General features: G+C 35.3%; 1 protein-coding gene across 3 annotated transcripts in view; it reads right to left on the bottom strand.

Annotated features, from left to right (window-relative positions):
• RNGTT (RNA guanylyltransferase and 5'-phosphatase) overlaps nucleotides 1-21,153 on the bottom strand; it is a 317,119-nt gene that overhangs the window by 98,351 nt on the left and 197,615 nt on the right. The gene's annotated exons all lie outside the window — the stretch shown is intronic.

Raw genomic sequence — 21,153 nt, 5'->3', positions numbered from 1 at the left:
ATTTATGTGTCAATTTTTCAAACTTTAAAGAGTGGTTACTGAATAGTGATTAGAGATTAATTTTCTGGAGTTACAGTTCTAAAGAAAACTGGATTGTTATCCCTATTCTTCCATTTACATGCCAGGCAAATGCAGAAGCATTACCTTTCATCTGGAGAAGAATACACAGACCACAGAAGCAATGTCTAAGAGGAAATAATCAGACATTACAGGCTAACCCTTCAATTTCCAAGCACATAAAGTTATGCTAAATTTCACAAAGCTGTACTAACAGTTTTAATCTGAAATAGTAATATAGAAGTTTATCTTAGTCATCTTTTATATAAAAAGTATATAACAGGAGAAGTGTAGAATCCTTATTCAAACAAAATCTTATTCATGGAGCAGTCTGAAAATCAGAACTATAATATAGAAAGTTAAGTCTTGGTGTAAGACAAGAATTTGAATACTGAGTCCTTTATTTAATAGCCATGTGATTTTAGGCAAGTCACTGAACCACTTTAAATTAGTTTATGTACTTCAAATGAAGATAGCAAAACATACTTTACACGCTTATTGTGAAAAACTGAAAAAACAAATATAAACTGCTAACTAAAAGCCTAGAAATGTATTAAACACTTTGTTGGTACCCTTCTCCTTTTCTCCTAAAGATCTAAAAATACCTTATTTAAGCTACATTTTAATGCTGAACTTATGTTCACATTTGCCACCACATAACAAATGCCAATATTAAATAAACTTGAAGTTTATCATGTCCAGAATACACCACTTCAAAGAAGGAAATAAAACAGCTCTGTAAACAACCAGTAATTGCTCTAAAATAGTTGAAAAGAATAGGATCAGTCTTATTCTCTATAAACAGAGAAGATAATAAAGGAAGAAAAAACTGATCATCACATTGGCTCTTTTTATTTTCCAAAGAAACCAAGTCATTCATTGTGTAGAGTCTCCTATAGTCTGGATTTTACTTTCTGTATCACCATAGTGTTATTTTACATACTGCTTTATGCCACTGTACTTCTTGAGAGCTTGTTTGGAGGTTCTAGCAGGGAAGCGCAGCTACTTGTATACCCTTGACCGAAGAACGGTCCTCCTCTATTGAGGAAGGTCGTCCTCTTCGACCATGTGTGCAGTTTCAGGGGGGATGCACATGGAGCGGGGAGGGAGGAAGGGGACACCCGCCTACCCAGCCAGATCAGCCGAATCAACCATGGCGATCACTGGGGTGACAGATGTTGCAGCCAGATCGCTCTCACATCCTCCACTGTACTTCTTGAAAACAGATGGTTAAATCTAGATGCTTAATGAGATTCATATATGTTTATTTTGGTATAACTACCTCACAGGTACGTATCAGAAGATGCATTATGTTTGGTTACCTCTCTTTCTGTGATGTTAATGCCACTGATGATTACTGCCTAGATCTAAACTATCCAATATGGTAGCCACTAGCCTAGTATGACTACTGAGCACATCAAATGGGGCTAACTGAAACAGACATATGCTGTAAGTATAAAATATACACCAAATTTTAAAGACTTAGTACAAAAGAAGGAACTATAAACTATCTTGTTCATATTTTTATATTGATTATATGTTGAAATGACAATATTTCAGACATACTGAGTTATGTAAAATATACTACAGAAATTAAATTCATCTGCTTCCACTATTTTACTATAGTGATTAGAAAAACTTTAATTACATGTGTATTCACATTACATTACTTTTGAACAATGCTGGCCTAAATATATTAGGGGTTCAAAAAATGATTATAGTCTATCATTCCTTCTTCATTACTTGGCTGAAAAAACTTTGTTAAAGAAAAACCTAGCCTCAATGACTATTTGCTTACCTGAGGTAAATTTTGTAAAGTCAGGAAAAAAAGACTTGATTCTTTCCCTTTATCAGCTTTCAAAATAATGACTTGGTCTCCTTATAAGCTCTAAGTATAACAGTGCTAGATATCAATTGTAATTGTGCCAGTTATAGATTTACTACCTCTTAGCTCTAAATGTACTTTTCTTGTTCTGCTTTGGATTCCAGATTGGGACCCTGTAACAATTCTCTCTCACCAACTGGTACAATGTCAGGCTTTATCAATATAGAACAGTGAAGGGACACTACAAGGCCACTGCATTCATTCTGGCATGTTTTTCTTCATTGGTGCAACAGTCAGTTGAATACTGTGTGGGAAGCCAGGTGGCCCTCACCCCAGAGGCCTGAGCAAATCAACTCTGGCTTATTGACATTCTCTGGCAAATTTCTTCATCACCAGAGTGGCTTCCAGCAGAGACTGGCTCTGGTTTTCCACCATTCTACTGCAAACTCTTCACCACCTGCCTGCTTCCTGTGGTCTACCTATGGCCAGCTGCTATCCTCTCACCCAATTTTTAGATTTCAGTCAATCCCCAAATCCACAGGCCCTTGATGAAAGGTAAGCTAGGGACTTTTAAGACCCTGTATTACTGCTACAACTATAAATTTTCTACCAAATCATCCCCAGAGGGGCCTGTTACTTTTTAATAGAGTTAACTGTGCCATGAAGAAAAATAAATATACAGCCATTTCAGAAATTACTATACACTAACTCCAGGGGTATGAACGCCAATTCTTGGGGAAATAAGGCATTACTATGGCTCCTGAGTCAAAGTCAGGACTCAAAGAGGCCAAATGGTAGGTGAAGTTTTAACACAAGTTTGATTCACAGTGCACTCTGTTAGTCCACAGACTCACCCTGTAGTTAATTCTTCATTGGTGAATGCATTAAACATACCTAACATCTGGAAGAATTTCTACAGGTACTCTCTTACACACGTGCTAAGGGTCATTATAGTAAAAATGATAGGTTGAAGGTCCTGGAACCTCTCTATATAACAAGACATTAACAACAGAAGCAATACCGTATCCTTGGGGGCACTGTAGAGATTAGTGTTACAATCAAAATTAGAAAGCAGCAGCAATAGTGATACCTATTCCATTTCCATTTAATTCACCATTTGGGCCTGTGCAGATGTCAGATGGATCTTGGAGAGTGACTAGACTGCTGTAAGCATAGTCAGGTGGTGCTTCCAATTGCAGCTACTGTTCTAGATTATTACTATAGCAAAGTGCCACAACCTCTGGTATCTGTTATGTAACCACTAATGAGGCTAATGTCTTTTTCTCAATACCGATCTGTAAGAAACTACAGAAGCAGTTTGTTTTACCTATCAGGGTCAACAGTATACCTTCACAATGTCTGTTCTCCTACTCTCTACCATAATAAAGTATAGAGACATTCCCAGCGCTATTTTACCAGGTGTTCCTCATGATTTTTGCTTGCTCTTTAACCTTCCAAATAAACTATATAATCAGCCATGTATCACCCCAGGAAAAATAATTAATGACATTGTTGCTGAAATTTGGTTAGATGTATAAACTAGCTCAAGCAGAATTAAATCTTTAAGCTGAGTTTTTCTATCCAAGACCATGGTATGTTTTTCCAAATGTTTATTTTGGAGACTTTCAAATATGTTTTATTACAGTTTTCCTCATATATGTTTTGCACATTTTTTATACATTTAACGTGAAGCATTTTCTGAGATCTTCTCTTCCAACATATATCCTAGTTGGTTTTTAATTTTGCATATATATATATATTGAATTTTTAAAAATGTTTCACTGTATCAATGTTTCTATAGATTCCTGTGGAATATACTCATATCATCTAAAAACGGTTTTACTCCTTCCCCCCTGCCCCCAATTTCTATGACTCTGATTGATTGCTTTGTCTTGCCACACTGACTGGCTAATATCTACAATATAATATTACACAATAGAGTAGATACTGACCATTATATTACTCCTGGATGTAACAGTAAGACTTCTAGTGAATCTAACTTTTAGGGAAGTTAGTGATTTTTGGTGAGATATATATAATCATGTTAAGGAGGCACCCATTAATTATTTTACTCAGTGGTTTTTAAATGAATGTGTAATAAGTACTGTGAATTATCAAGATAATTATATGATTTTTATCTGCATCTCTAGTGAATTTTATCAATGAATTTTATTGACATGCCCTTGTATTTCTAGAATATATCCCACTTGGGCCATGATATATTGTATTATTATTTATTAATGTGATACCAGTTTCTTCATGAAATAAGTATTTATTTTTTTCTCTTTCTTTCAGTGTGCAGTGAAGTTGTGTTTTTAAAAATTATATTTTTTACTGTGTATAGATCTGACTCTGTAAAGTCTGGGTCAATAAGCAAAGAAGTAATTACAATACAGTGTGATAAATACTATACACACAGAGGGGCCTACCCCAGATGGGAAAAAAAAGGGTTAAGGATTGTTTTCTGGAGGCGACTCTTGAGCTCTATCTTAAAGCTCAGGCAAACTGCAGTAGATGTGGTAGTGGTAAGATATTCTGGAGTAGAGAGTAGTAGTAAGATAAAAGATATGAGAAAGAGGAAGGAACCGGATCAGGAAGCTTCCACTCTTCACCATACTGAGAAGTTTGGACTTTATAGTGAAGTCAGTTAAAGGGCCATGGAAAAATGGAGAAGTGTTAACATTTAATTTGGGGGTTGCTTTTTTTTTTTAATGTAGATTACTGCAGTTATCCTTCTAACTGGTCTCCTTGCTCAACCCTTCATTCCTGCCCCCAGTCTATTCTCAGCGCAACAGCTGGAGTGATCCTTTAAAAAAAAGAAGAAGAAGAAGAAGAAGTCTAATTGTGTCACTTCTCAAAACCATACAGTGCTTCCTCATTGACTCAGAGTAAAAGTCAAAGTCCTTAAAATGGCCCAAATAACTTTCTGTGATCCCTCTGTTCTCCTGTTGCTTACTGTACTCCAGCCAGTTTCTGAAATGCACCAAGCATATCACTTCTGCATTAGGACCTTGGCACTGACTGTCCACTCTATATATTCTCCCTCTCCCCCATTATCCACATGGCTAAATTCCTTTGTCTTTCACACCTTGGCTCAAAAGTTTTATTTTCAATGAGAATATATTTAAAGTTGCATCTTCCCCATAAAATATTCCTGATCCCTCTTACCTTATTCTACTTTATCTATGTAGTTCTTTATAATGGTCTATAAAATTTCCTTATGTTTTTATTCAGATAATCTCTTTACTAATGTACCTATAAGAATTCTTAGTTATAATCAATCTATTCCTTTATCTTAAAATACCACTTGCTATTCCATTTTTCCTCTTTAATATTATTTCATTCAAACAATAATGTTATCTTATATCCATTAAAATGTGCTAGAGTGGTGGTTTCAAAGAAATTTTTAGTACTAAATTTTTTCTTTTCTTTTTACATTTTGACCTCCTTCACTCATTTTTCCTACCACTTGGCTCTGACAACCATCAATCTGCTCTCTCTGTGAATTTGTTTAAGATTTCACACGTAAGAGAGATCATACAGTATTTGTCCTTCTCTGACTCATTTCACTTAGCATTTTCTTTACCCATTCATCACTGATGGTCACTTGGATGCTTATATATCTTGGCTACTGTATATAATGCTGCAACGAACATGAAGATGCAGGTATCTTTTCAAGTTAGTGTTTTCATTTTCTTTGTATAAATATCCACAAGTAGAACTGATGGATTGTATGGTAATTCTATTTTTAATTTTCTAAGGAAGCTCCATACTGTTTTCCATAGCAGCTATACCAATATACATTGCTACCAATGGTACACAAGGGTTCCCTGTTCTCCATAGCCTCACCAATACTTGTTATTTCTTGTCTTTTTGATAACAGCCATTCTCACAGGTGTGAGGTGATATCTCATTGTAGTTTGGTTTGCATTTACCTAATGATTAATGATGTTGAGCATCTTTTAATGTATCTGTTGGCCAGCTACAGATCTTCTCTGGAAAATATCTATTCAGATATGCCCATTATTTAACCAGGTTTTTAAATTTTGTTATTGAGTGGTAGGAGTTCTTTATAGATTTTGGATAATAGCTTTTATATATGATTTGCATATTTTTAACCACAAAGCCAAAACCTATAATAGTACACACACAAAAGATAAACAGAAAAGAATATAAGCATGCCATTTAAGAAAGTCATTAAACAACAAAGGAAGAGAAGAAAGATAAGAAAAAAATAGAGGGGAACAACAACACAGCCAGAAAATAATTAACAGAATGGCAATAAGTACATACCTATTACTTTAAAAAATTTTTAATGTTTATTTATTTTTGAGAGATAGAGCATGAGTGGAGGAGGGGCAGAGAAAGAGAGGAAGACACAGAATCTGAAACCGGCTCCAGGCTCCTGAGTTGTCAGCACAGAGCCCGACACAAGGCTCAAACTTGGGAACGGCGAGATCATGACCTGAGCCAAAGTCAGATGTTTCACTGACTAAGCCACCCAGGCGGCCCTCAATAATTACTTTAAATGTAAATGAACTGAATTCTTTTATCAAAAGACATAAAAAGGTTGAATGGATAAATAAATAAATAAATAAATAAATAAAAATAGGAACTATCTATATGCTGTCTATAAGAGACTCCACGTCAGAGGCAAGGGCACACACAGAAAAAAAGAGTGACAGAATGGAAAAAGATATTCCACACAAATGGAAATCAAAAGAAAGCTAGACTAACTATATTTATATTAGACAAAATAGACTTTAAAACAAGGAGTGGAGTAAAAGACAGGGATGGGCGGCATTACATTATGATAAAGTTGTCAATCTAACAAGAGCGTATAACATTTGTAAATATTTATATAACCAACACAGAAGAACCTAAATATATAAAGCAAATATTAACAGACTTAAAAGGAGAAACAGAAATACAGTAATAGTAGGGGACTTTAATGCTCCACTCACACAAATGGATACATCATCCAGAGAGAAAATCAATAAGGAAACATCAGTCTTAAATGACACAACAGACAACATGGGCTTAATAGATACATATAGAACTTCCCATCTAAAAGCAACAGAATACACATTCTTCTCAAGTGCACATGGAACATTTTTCCAGGATAGATCACATGTTAGGCCACAAAGCAGCCTTAAAAAATTTAAGAGGACTGGGGCACCTATGTGGCTCAGTCAGTTAAGCAGCCGACTTCACCTCAGGTCATGATCTTGCAGTTCATGAGTTCGAGCCCTGAGTCGGGCTCTATGCTGAGCTCAGAGCCTGGAGCCTGTTTTGGACTCTGTGTCTCCTCTCTCTGCCCCTCCCTGGCTCACGCTCTATCTCTCTGTCTCTGAAAAACCAAATAAACATTAAAAAAAATTTTTTTTTAATTTAAGAGGACTGAAGTATATCAAGCATCTTTTCCAACCACAATGGTATAAAACTAAAATTACACAAAGAAAACTGGAAAAATTATAAATATGTGGATATTAAACAACATGATACTGAACAACCAACCAAATGGGCCAAAGAAAAAATTAAAGAAGAAATCAAATATGCTTTGAAACAAATGAAAATGGGAACTATACCAAAATTTGTAGGAAGTAGCAAAAGCAGTTCTAAGAGAGAAGTTGGTAGTAATAAATGCCTACCTCAAGAAAGAAGAAAATCTCAAATAAACAACCTAACTTATACCTCAAAGAAACAGAAAAAAAGAACAAACAAAACTCAAAGTTAGTGGAAGGAAGGAAATAAAGATTAGAGTACAAATAAATGAAAGAGAGGCTAAAAAGAAAATAGAAAAGATCAATGTAACTAAAAGCTGGGTCTTTGTACAAACACACAAAATTGACAAGACTTTTGCTAGACTCACCAAGAAAAAAAGAAGACTCAAATAAATAAAATCAGAAATGAAAGAGATGTTAAACTGATACCACAGAAATAAAAAGAATCAAGAGACTACTATGATCATTTATATGCCAACAAATTGAACAACCTAGAAGAAATGTATAAATTCCTAGAAACATGCGACCTACCATTATGATGAAATAGAAAATCTCAACAAACTGATTACCAGTAAGAAAACTGAATCAATAATCAAAACCTCCCAACAAATAAAAGTTCAGGCATCACTAGTGAATTCTACCAAACATTTAAAAAAGGGTTCATACCAATCTTTCTCAAATTTTTCCAAAAACTAGAGAGAAGTGTTACAATCTATGAGGTCAGTATTATCCTGACATCAAAACCAAGCAAGAATGCTAAAAGAAAAGAAAATTACAAGCCATTATTCCTGATGAACATAGACAAAAAATCCTCAACAAAATATTAGCAGACCAAATTCAACAAGACATTAAAAGATCATATACAATGATCACGTGAGAAATGCTCCAGGGATGCAAGGATGGTTTGACATTCACAAATCAGTCAATGTGATATAGCACATTAAATTAAAGGATACAAATCATATGATCATCTCAATAAATGCAGAAATAGCATCTGACAAAACTCAACATCCATTTATGATAAAAACTCTTAACAAAGCAGGTGTAGAAGAAAGATACCTCAACACATTAAAGGCCATCTATGACAAGCCCACAGCTAACGTCACAGTCAACAGTGAAAAGCTGAAAGCATTTCCTCTAATCTCAGAAACAAGACAAAAATGCCCACTCGCACCACTTTATGTAACATAATGTTGGAATTCCTAGCCAGAGCAATTAGGTAATAAATAAACACTTTAATGCTTGTGTCTATGTTATAATTAAATTGAAATAAACTTCACTTCAATAGTAAATTATATGTGCATTATTTTGGAAAAATAAACCTTGATTTTGAAATTATATATTTCAAACTTTAATGATACTTCCCCTAAAGGCAGAGATTCTCTTTTCCATTTTTTTTGTCCTAAAAATATAAAACAGTATCTGGGCATATTAATTATTTAACAAGTGCTCACTGAATGAAAAAAAACCAACAACAGCATACGAAATAAAATACTAGCATTTATTATATACCAGAATTTATTGCCAAATTCTGCATAAGGCAATGCCCTTTACATATATTATTTTACTGAATGAATAACTGAATGAAGGAAAGAAAGATAAAGGATATATTTTAAATATTATTAAGTGTTTAAACTGTAGAGAAAACAAATAGAAAGTTCACTCTCCATGGACCTGTTCATAATTCTATTTGCCATGCTACTTGTTAATTCTAAATCCATTTGCCTTCATATTTATCCTATAGGTGAATTACATATTTGGATGCATATTGGAATAACTAATCCCAAGAACTGCAAATGGATAAAACTATAAAAGGCTAAAAGGCTAAAATAAGTTAGTACTTAAGATACATGAAATTTACTATTGAAGAGCAAAATATTTTGGAGTATTCCTACGTTTTTTAAGTTTATGTCACATGGAAACTATAATCTCCCAGAGACTTAATATCAGACAGATGTACTAATGACATGATCTAATATGTAATACTTACGTTTTCATTTAATTTCATAAACTGTGCATATCAGGAGGAATACAAGTTGTCTCACCAACATACTTAGTGAGTAAGCGATGGGTTTGACAGAAATTTAAAAATTCTATTACTTCTACTTTCTAACTATTTAACACTCCAGGAAAGATTCTGTACCTCTAATTTTCTGTGAACAATACTGAGCACATGCTTATGTATAATTAAACACATAATAATGTTTTTTAAATAATAATGTTCTTCATGACAGAATTACAAAAATCAAGTTTATGAACCATATTACACAAAATGTCCTTCATTCAACTCCAAAGGTTTCAGCAATTCAATCATTAAAAGGCTCATTAATTTCCACAACTGAGGCAGAAAATTCCTTAGTAATAAAACACCTTAATCAGGATACAGGAATCAAAAAAAAAAAAAAATACAACGATCAAGAAAGCTAGCATGTCTTTACAAACTCTCGGTCAGAGAGTCACATTAAGACAATATCAACCTGGGGTGCCTGGGTGGCTTACACGGTTAAGCATCCGACTTTTGCTTAGGTCATGATCTCGCGGTTCGTGGGTTCGAGCCCCGCGTCGGGCTCTGTGCTGACTGCCAGCTCAGAGCCTGGAGCCTATTTCGGAGTCTGTATCTCCCTCTCTCTCTGACCCTCCCCTGCTCATGCTGTCTCTCTCTCTCTCTCCTAGAAATAAAAAAAATAAAAAGAATATCAACCTTAAGGTGGATATCATATTATACATAGCTATGTAAGTGTCATACCACCTCACATACAATATATATATCTGTTTACTTTGTCTTCTTCCACTGGCATGTAAAATTTATGATGATAGGGACTTTCTCTTTACTATTCAGTGCTATATAGCCCTGCCTCTAAAATAGCATTTAACATGTGGCAATTATTCAAAAAACAAAACAAAACAAAACATAAAAACTTTTTAGCTGAATGAATGAAAGTGCACAACTTTCCATATGGCTATAATAAATAAACCAGACAGATCTTTCATTCTGTCTTCTTGAACAGATTTTATCAATAAAACCTTAAAATTTTTCTTGAACGTACCATGTTTTATCAAATCTAAGAAGCTACTGATAGAAGAGCCACAGTTAACTTACTTACCACTAAGAAATAAAGAGCTACCATGTGACAAAGGCAGGGGATGCTGTGGTTAGCTACCAGATTTCTCCTTTCCAGAAATAAGGCACTCATCTCCCCAGGTATCAGGAGTACTGGATGTTGACAGCTCCCAGTTGAGTTCTCTGGGAACTGCCCACAACTGAAGGGGCCCCCTTTACCCAAGGTTGGGACTTCTTCCTATTGTTACTGGCATCTAATGATGCAGAAGTGCAAAGAGCCAACCCTTGTATCTCAGTTAGGGACAATTCTGAGGGACAATCTCAATTTCAGAGGTCCCCACATGTCACCTGAGGCTTCTGCTGCAAGTGCACCACAATTTCACTTTTCTCCAAACCAGAGAAAACTCTGTCATTCTCTTACAGGTGATGTTCCTGAGGAAATTCTCCAATAAACACACACATGCAAATTTCTGCTTCAGAATCTATTCCTAGTGAAATCAACTTAAGACAGGCACGACTAACTGAAAGACTATCCTGATTTCAGAGATGTTAAAATGTGTGTGTGGGGGGAGAGGGGGAAATGGGTACCTTAAAATTGTAAAAACACTGTAAATGGAACTAGAGGGTCATAGAGAAGTTTTAAAATTTAATAAAGTACCACAACTTGCATGTAAGGAAAGGGTTGACTTTCTCACCTGGGTCAAAGCAGGGTAAAGACATCAGGCTAGAAAGCAGAAGTTCAGAAACAGATCACCCTAAAAAGGTGAACTGTCCTAAGATCTGTTGGTATCTGGGACCCTGAACTTCAACAAGGCTCATAACTGAGTGGGGGTTAGAGGGAAGGGGGTGGCAGAAGGTGAAAGTCAAACCAATTTCATCTAAAATTTAAAAGTCAGGAGGTCCTGGATTACACCTAAATTCCAAAACAAAACAAAACAAACCCTGCTAAAAAATCTCCCCCCTCAAAAACATAGTAAATAAAGCAAAGACCTGGAGTGAATATTGGGTCAAACCTTATCAACACAATCACTGAGTACCCTAATGGACCTACTCAATCACTCTCAAGTTCAATTCTTTTTATATACTATTGAAATATAAAATAATAAAATTAAAAAATTAAATTTAATTTAGTTTAAATTAAAATATAATANGCATATGAAATACTAATGGAAATCTTATTAATTGAAGGCTTATATATACTACCCAGGTAATTTCCATACTAAAATGTATAGATTAAATAAAAGGAGACTGAGGTATGAATAAAAATTATAGAATGTCATTGTTTATAAAGAACTATGAGAGCTCTACTCTTAGAATGACAAGCAAGCCCCTGACTTATCTAAATAACTGAAGTACAGTTAGTTGTTAATAGGGCTAATATTTATGCCTATGCTGCAATGGGCAGTGAGGTTCATAAAATTTCATTTTCAGAGCTTCCAATGAGCAGAAATATATAATGTATGAAAACATTCTGTTATGTATAACATAGGATATACATGAAAAATAAACTTTTAAAAAACATGACACACTTTGAAAAACTACTGAAGAGCAACTTATGTAAGTAGCCAGTGAAATTTTGGCAGACATCATTACAGGAAATTTTGCCAGAACATGTCTATTGCAATTATTTCAAAAATACTTCCAGGACTTTTTGTAAGCCTAAGGATTCCAATGAAGTACCTTCAAAATGACACCATTAATTTCACTGAATCACGACAATGTTCTGGGTCATTGGGGGGGGGAAAAAGCCTTTAGTCAACAACATTTATATCTGTATATATCTCCAAAATGCTAAAAAGTCTAATCTAATTTCATTTCTCAAACATGACAAAATATAAAATGAAAGCTAGTAATATTCGAGTGTAGTATCTTTTATACTCAAATATAAATTATTCAATACTAATTTATCCAACAAAAATGTATTGGTCATCTATTCTGTGAGAGATAAAAAGCTTCATTTATTCATTAAACAGCTATTTATTAAATGTTGCCAACGTATAGAATGGTATATGCCGGGGGGAAAAGAAGAGCTCATTATTCCAAGGAGCACAAGGTAGGAATAAAGAAAAAAAAGAAAAGAAAAACATTCAGTCCATTTTTGTTATTCACAGTAGATATGGTCTATAAAGTCACCAAGAACACCAAATTAGTGAATACTAAACTATTGCTTGTAGGGGAAATACAGCATTAGGTTCCTACAATCCTCTGATAATATTTTTGTCAACCAAATAGCGCATAACCTTGTTTCCTGTGCGTTTGTGTTTAAAGACACATTATTTAATATATACTGTTGATTAACACTGAACTCACAGCCAGCAACACTGTAATTCATGCCTGAATGAGATTTATCTAACACACATATTGTCTCCAAAATGCACATCACTACCTTTTTGCACTAAGAAACACTAGACACCACTTTAGCACTACACTTGGAGGTCATTTAAACAGCAAAATCACCAACAAAAAGCACAAAAATGTAAAAAACATAGTACCACAAAAAGGAGACTTGTTTACAATAACGGAGTTGAAATAAAAAAGGAAAGCACTGCCTTGTTCAACCTCAGTTGGGAACATGTACATTAGAGGATTCCAACTTTCTGTCACCCTGTGCATGTCCATGAATGACTGCAAAGCTCTGCAAGTTATTAATTTTGAGGTTACAAATTTTATCAAGTAGGCAAATTCAAAACCAAAATAATAAAAATCAACAGTGTACAGTCAATCCTATATATTGAGAGCACTTTAGAGATAATCCTCCTAATATTTTCGTTTCCCAGATGAGAAAAGTATATGATGTTGCATGATACAAGAAAGGTCAGAATCTAATCAATGAAGGTCCCCAAACCAAAAACATATGGCACTTCACCGAGAACAAAGAATATCAGCAAACTAAGACCTTAGAAAATTGTTATAGCCATGCCATGCTTCATTATGTGGTTAATCTTATTTTCCACCATCCCTCCCCCCACTTTTTTACATACTAGACATAGTAAGACTGCTGTCCCTCTCATCAAATAGGGAAATACAGGCCTTTCTTAATTCTCCTGGAAATTTATAGCCAGTATCAGATTTTAAAACTCTGCATCTTTCTGGCAAATTATACCTATATTTTCAGAGTGTGGGCAAGTCATAAGAAAGAGAATGTACCAGGGGGAGAGAGAGAGAGTTGAATACAGTGGTATTTTTCCTTCTCCTCAGAGGAAATCCACCAAAGCTGCATATATCCAGGACAAAAGTGCCTAAAAAAGAAATCCACATTAGTCTACTCTTCAGAGACACTGGCCCAGCAAGAAGTCTAGGAATTGGCCTCCCTTGAAACTTCAGTTTGACCTTGTCAATAGGGGATGGTAACTAGTGAATGTAAGTGTAGGTTCTGGAACCAGGTTCAAAACATTATATTATTAAAAAATTTGGTAGCTAGAGCACCTTTGGGTGGCTCAGTTGGTTAAGCATCCAATTTTGGCTCAAGTCATGATCTCGCTGTTCTTGTGTTCAAGCCCCGCATCAGGCTGTGTGCTGACTGCTCAGAGTCTGGAGCCTGCTTCAGATTCTGTGTCTCCCTCTCTCTTTGCCCCTTCTCTGCTCGTGCTCTGTCTCTCAAAAATGAATAAACGCTAAAAAAATTATTTAAAAAAACAAGAAAATGTAGTAGCTAAACATCAAACCTGAATGATGAGCTTTGATAGCTTTCTTTTCTAACATATATTTGGACCGACNGGACCAAAGTCTGATTAAATGGTATGCAAATTGACAGGTGATTATAATTCACTTAAAAAGAGTAAATTTAGTAAATTAAAAGGAATCTAGTGAAATGTTTATGATTTTCTAACATGAAGGAAAAACAAAAATAAGTGGCAACTCACCAATATCAGAATTTTAAAGTACAACATATTTCTCAATGTGGACAGATACATGGAACAAAATATCTATCCTGGACAGATGTTAGGATGTGTAAAATTGTGGCACAAAATACAAACTATATCATACCAGAAGATAAGCTGAATATTTAAAAAACAAAACAAAACAAAACAGAAACAACCACCAAAAAAGCCAGAAACTAAATTGAATCCAAAGGGCAATTCTCAGGTCTCATCAAGTTGACTTCTAGACATTATTTCACCAAGGTCATCACTTCTAATTCCTTGTCAAGTTTTTTCCAACAGTCTTTTCTGCTCCCCAGTCTCTAAATGTTGATAGGCCCAGAGCTGATTCCTTCATCCTCTTCTTTATTGACATTTCATCCTTTAGTGTATTATCCAGTCTTATCCAGAGTTTTAAATTCCAACTATATACTGACAGTGTCCAGATATATCTCCAAAATTCCAAATTCTTTATATTCATTAGCTACTTAACATATAGAGATAAATAACTACTACACTATCAAACTCAACATATTCAAAACTGAGCTCTAAACCTTTCTTCCTACACCCACTCTTACATTCTTACCCATTTTCGAATGATGGCAACTTCATTCTAAGGTTCAGGCAAAAATCCTAGAGTCAACCTTAACTCCTCTCTTTTTCTCATATCTGTCAGCTCTATATATCAGTTATGGTTTAATCTGGAGAGTAGAACCATCCAGTGATATGGACTCAGGAAGTGATTCTAAGGATGTGACCTTACACCACTGTGGGAGAAGAGAAAGAGTAAAGATCACGTGGATATGATTAAAGGATCTGAGAAAAGTCACTAATCAGGGACCATTAAGGAGCACTAATAAAGAAGGCTGTGGAAGTCTGGTGCCTTTGTGTTTGCTGGTGGGACTGAAATCAAGGACAGCTGGACACACAGATAGGGAGAAAATCTGGAGGTGAACCAGGGGAAAGTAGAATCCCCAAGAACTAACCAGAACCATGTCTATTTTTTACAGCATCTACCCTTGACCTGAAGAAGAATGTTTCTCTTTCCCAGAGCTGTACATGTACCTGGCCCAGAACTCAGCGGAGCTAAAAGAGGAGATCAGTGCTGGTGCTGGTAGGGCCAATTACTGTCTTCCACCATTCAGGTTAAGCTGGAAAAGCAATGACAATGTGCACATCTGAATGTAACAGCTACTACTGCACTTCGGCCATCCAACTATCACACATCTTTTGAGGCCAGATCTATCCTACCAAACAAGGAAAGGAATTGTAATTTTAATTCAGCCAAATTAAAAAAAAAAAAATCACCATACTTTACCTCCAAAAGCTATTCAGAATTTGACCATTTCTCACTATCACCAATGTTACTACCTTAGTCTTAAGTCAAAAGAACTCTTACCTGGATTCCTGCAACAAACTCTTAATTGGTTTCCCTGAAACTTTCCTGTCCATTCTCACCACAGCAACCAGAGGGATTTTTTTAAATGTAAACCAAATCATGTCACTTCTCATCCCAAAACCCTGAAATGCCTACCTCCCTCAGACTAAAAGCTGAAGTCCTTACACAATCCATTAGGTGGGATAATAAAAGCTCTGATCTTTACTACTTTTCCTTCCCTCATTTACTCATCTCTTGCCATACTCTCCATCATGCTAATCACAGCCTTTTGTTCTAGCCATTTCTTTTGTCTGGTATGTTCTTCCCCTTATGTATCTGTTTAACTAGTTCCTTCCTCTCTTTTCAACTCTTTGCTTCAATCTTACTTTATCAATGAGACTTAAAATACTTCAACTTGTCCTTCCCCACTTTCAGCCTAGAACACTCAATCTGTTATTCTATTTCTTTAAAGGAAAAAATTTCCATATTAGTTCCCTGTCAACTTGAATCATTTAATTCAATTATTTGTTATAGTTATTGTCTGTCTCTCTTGCCTCAAATGTAAATTCCATAAGGCAGGGATCTGATTCTTAATAAATGTATTACAGTTCCTAAAATATTAACTGGCAAATAGAGGGTGCTCAATATTTATTTGCTTAACAAATGAATCAACTGTAGTTTTAAAAGAAGAGAAGAAATGGGATAATGGTAATATTTGAATAAATAATGGCAGGAGATGTTCAGAACTGATGAAAAAAAAAATACATACAATACTTCCCAGAAGCCTAATAAATTCCATTTGGAAAAAAAATCCACACCTAGACTCATCATAGTGTATCTGCACTACACTAAAGATAAAGATGGTCTCTTAATCAAAAAGAAAATAAAGGTTACCTTCAAAGGAGATAATTACACTACAGCTGATTTCTGATGTTGTTAAAGGCACTGAAAGAAGTCAGAAGGCACTGAAAGAAGACCATCTATACACTAACGACAAAATTTGTTTACTTCAATTTCAATGCCCAGTGAATAAGGATAAAATAAACACCACCATAAAAACAACTGAATTTACTAGTAGAGCCAAAAAAAAAAAAAAAATTAAAGGATGTACGAAACTACTGACAGAAGTTCAGTAATTTCACAGAGAAGAAAGTATAAGATGATAGAAGCAATGCATAACAAAGAAAGTTATGAGTAAATAGGAAAAGCAATCAAATATTGATTGCACATAATAAAAATAATGTCCGGTGGGCTTTTAAATATAAAAAAGAAAAAAGTCAACAACAACACATAAATTGGAAAGAGCGTGATTAAAGTACACTACTGACACAGGTAAAGATGTCAACTTTAGACTGAGTTAAATATGCATGCTAAAATTTCTATGGGGCACCTGGCTGGCTCAGTTGGTTAAGCATCTGGCTCTTGATTTCAGCTCAGGCCATAATCCTGTGGTTTGTGAGTTCAAGCCCCACATTGGGCTCTGTGCTAACAGTGCATGGCCTGCTTGGGATTCTCTCTGCCCCTACCCTACTTGCTCTCTCTCTCAAAATAAATTGATAAACTTAAAAAAATTGTTTTTTGGAGCACCTCTGTTAAGCATCCAACTAGGGCTCAGGTCATGATCTCACAGTTTGAGTTTAAGCCCCGCATCGGGCTCTGTGCTGACAGCTCAGAGCCTGGAGCCTGCTTCAGATTCTGTGTTTCCATCTCTCTCTGTACCTCCCCTACTCGCACTCTGTCTCTGTTTCAAAAATAAACAAACAGGAACAGGGGCCATGCCCACCTCAACATTCCCCAAGATTACAGGTCACCTTGACCCCACAAACTTGACCAATGACTGAATGTCGTGAGATTTTAAAGGTCAGCCCTGGGGCACCTTCGTGATTCAGTCGGTTAAGCAAACGACTTCAACCTGGCTCAGGTCAAGATCTGTGCTCTGTGCTGACAGCTAAGAGCCTGAAGCCTGCTTGGGGTTCTGTGTGTGTCTCTCTCTGTCCCTCCCCACCCTTAATAAAATAAATAAACAGACAAAAAAACAAAAATAAACAAACATTTAGAAAAAAGAACTGATTTGTTATTCACAGGGGGCAGGAAATAAAGTATTTTTAGAAAAACTGTCTTTTAATTTTTAGAGTATCCATCAAAAAAACAAAATTTCAAATTGAGTGGGGGAAAAAAAATCTATCAAAATAAAAGAAGACAAGAAAGAATAGGAAAATAAGTACAGAAAAGGTAAGATACAAAACTTGAGAGGGTAAATATTTTTCATATGTATGACTAATTCTGGTAAATGTAAATAAACAAAATGCTTCATTTAAAAGATAAATAATGTTCAAGTATAACCAAAGCAAACAGTAAATCCATCTAAATGCTGTTTACAAAAGATAAGTCTAAAACTATAAAGAAAAAAGAAGGATTCAAGTTAAAAGATAAGCAATATATAGCAGGTGTATTCGTTTCCTAGGGCTTCATAACACAGTACCACAAACTTGGTGGCTTAAACAACAGGAATTTATTGTCTCACACTGCTGAAGACTAAAAAGCTGAAATCAAGATGTTGGCAGGGCCATGCTTCCTCAGAAACTTATAAGAGAGAATCTTTTCTGGTCTCTTTCTAGCTTCTGATGGTTTGCTGGCAATCCTTGACATTCCTTTGTTTACTGCTGCAGCACTTCAATCTTTACCTTCATCATCCCAGGGCATTATCTCCTCATGTATCCCTGTATCTCTTCTCTTATTATATCTCCTCTGATTACACCAGTCACATCAGATTAAGAGCCCACCCTCCTCTCGTATGACCTCATCTTAACTTAAATCTTAATCACATCTGCAAAGACCCTATCTCCAACCAGGGTCACATTCACAGGTACCAGGATATTCAAAATATTTTCTGGAGGGACATGGCTCAACCTTCTATACCAGGCAAACAGTAACCAAAAAGGAGAAGAGGGGGAAGAGAAGAAAAGCTGACAGAGTTCTAGTAATATCTACTAATATCAGAATGTACTAGGTGAGAACAAGGTTATTACAGGAAGACCATTAGCAGCTCTTGCCCTAGTCCAGGTAGGAGAATGCTAGTTTGAACCAAGTTCTTGTCTAAGACAGAGAGGAAAGTCAACAGATTTAAGTAATATCTGGGAAGTAAACTGATAGTACTTCACAGGATAACCAGATAAGGAAGATAAAGATGACTTGTAAGTTTTCGGCTTACAAAACTGATAGAAATATGTTGCCAATCTCTGTCTTCTAGCCAGAGTAACTTTCTAAAACACAGAAATATCCATTCTTTTTATAGTCTTCACTAACTCTTCAAGGTTAGTCCTAATTCTTTACTTCGGATTTCTTGGTCTATCACAATCTGGTCCTGGCCTACTTTATTCAAATCTCCACTTCCATAAACTCTATTCAGTAAGTATTCCATGTGATTACATGACTCCTTTCAGACTATATTTTACCTTAAATGACAAGTCAATGTATTTACAAAGTTCTACTTAAAGGAACCACCTTCTTTAGAATCTTCTTTCTGCTATTACTGGCAATTAAGATATTTTTATATGTAGGGGCACCTGGGTGGCTCAGTTGGTTGGGCGTCTGACTCTGGCTTGGGTCATGATATTGCAGTTTGTGAGTTTGAGCCCCACATTGGGCTCTGTGCTGACAGCTCAGATCCTGGAGCTGGCTTCAGATTCTGTATCTCCATCTCTCTCTGTCCCCCCCTTCTCTCTCTCTCTCTCTCTCTCAGATAAATAAATGTTTAAAATAATTTTTTAAGATTTTTTTTATGTAATATAAGATAGCCTGGGCCCCTGTAGTACTTTATTCACACTTACAGTACCATATCTGACACACTGATGTTTATCTCTATTTGTCTCCTCAGTCAAGTTACTCACAGAGTTAGGGCTTATCCATCTTTCTATTCCCAGCACCTAATAACATGGCTTGCAGAGAGTTTTCAATAAAGGCTTACTTAATAGTGATTTATCAGTTATAACTAAAACTCCTAGTTACTGTGATGAAAATCTAAAAGTAAATGGAACACAAGTAGGATTGTGATTTTTTTCTTTTCTTATAAATTAGATTCTGAAAAAGATGAATAAATGTCTTTGTTTCTTAGTAATGAATTCATGCAATTTACAGTTAATTTATTCTAACCTCCCTTGAGACCACATAATATGGTCTATACTTTCTACAATAAACCCATATTTAAATGCCCAAAGCAATTTTTAAATCTAAATAATACAGCAGCTCTATTCATAAAAGTTACAACATCACCCAAAAGAGACCCATTAGGTGATATTTAAGGATTCAGGTAATTGTACAATGGTCAGTAAAAATAATTTAGATTGTCAATTTCCAAAAAATTAAATGAAAAAAATACTTTAAAAAGCTGTAAAAATGAGACTTCTTTTGATGACTGGAAACATGTCTGAAACCTGCAATGGCTTCTGTTTATCAATATGAACTTAAAGTATCTTTGAGCTGTAGACACACAAAACTTCTAGTTAATACAGGTTTCAAACTAAAAGAATATAAGGTAGTAATTTAGCATAAACACAATTATTACATCTATAGTGTTACACCAGACAATGCTGGTATAGCACATGGGCACTTAGGAAATCCAAAGCTTCAGTTGCTACTACATAGTGAAATGCATTTCCAACAATTAAGTATAACTCTTTAAACAAAAGTCATAAATAATAGGTACTAATATAATAATAAAATTAAGATATTAAAAATTACCATGAGCACCACTACTACATGTAGGTTTGCAAAAATCTTGGATCATAATTGCTTCTACTATCCCATTATTCAATACTTGGAAGTCCACTTTGCTAAGATAGTTTTCTGATGTACACAAAGAGAAAATAGGCTTCTTTCATACCCTCCCCCCATATTCTGTCCCCTGAGAGTCAAAGCTTAATATGAGTTCCATTTTCCAGAGATAAAAGGACTGCATTAACAATGATGTGCCCTAGCTTTCTTCTTTATACAAGAAATTACCATATTTATATTTTGATGCTGTCATATGCTAGAGGATATTAAATATCCTCTTGTCATAATTAACTCTTTAAACCAAATTAAATGGCTTGTCTCAAATGGACTGTGAAAGTTAAAAAAAAAATAAAAAACATATATAATTCTATTACTCACTATTTTGCAATTATTTTAATAATCAGAGCTATTTAATTTATTCCATAATTGATGTTAACTGAGAAATGCGGTGGCTAAAAAGCTCAAATCTTTCCTCCTTTAAGATATAAATAAGAATCTGGGGTGCCTGGGTGGCTCAGTCAGTTAAGCATCTGACTTTGGTTCAGGTCATGATCTCAGTTTGTGAGTTCGAGCCCCACATTGGGCTCCTGTGCCAAAGGCTCAGAGCCTGGAGCCTGCTTCAGATTCTGTGTCTCCCTCTCTATCTGCCCCTCCCCTGCTTGCACTCAGTCACTCTCTCTCTCTCTCTCAAAAAA

Source organism: Crocuta crocuta, unplaced genomic scaffold (genome assembly GCF_008692635.1).
Source record: "Crocuta crocuta isolate KB4526 unplaced genomic scaffold, BGI_CrCroc_1.0 scaffold9, whole genome shotgun sequence".
In the NCBI taxonomy this organism is placed as follows: domain Eukaryota; kingdom Metazoa; phylum Chordata; class Mammalia; order Carnivora; family Hyaenidae; genus Crocuta; species Crocuta crocuta.
The sequence above is the reverse complement of the archived record's forward strand: the minus strand, read 5'-3'. Positions and strand labels throughout refer to the sequence as shown.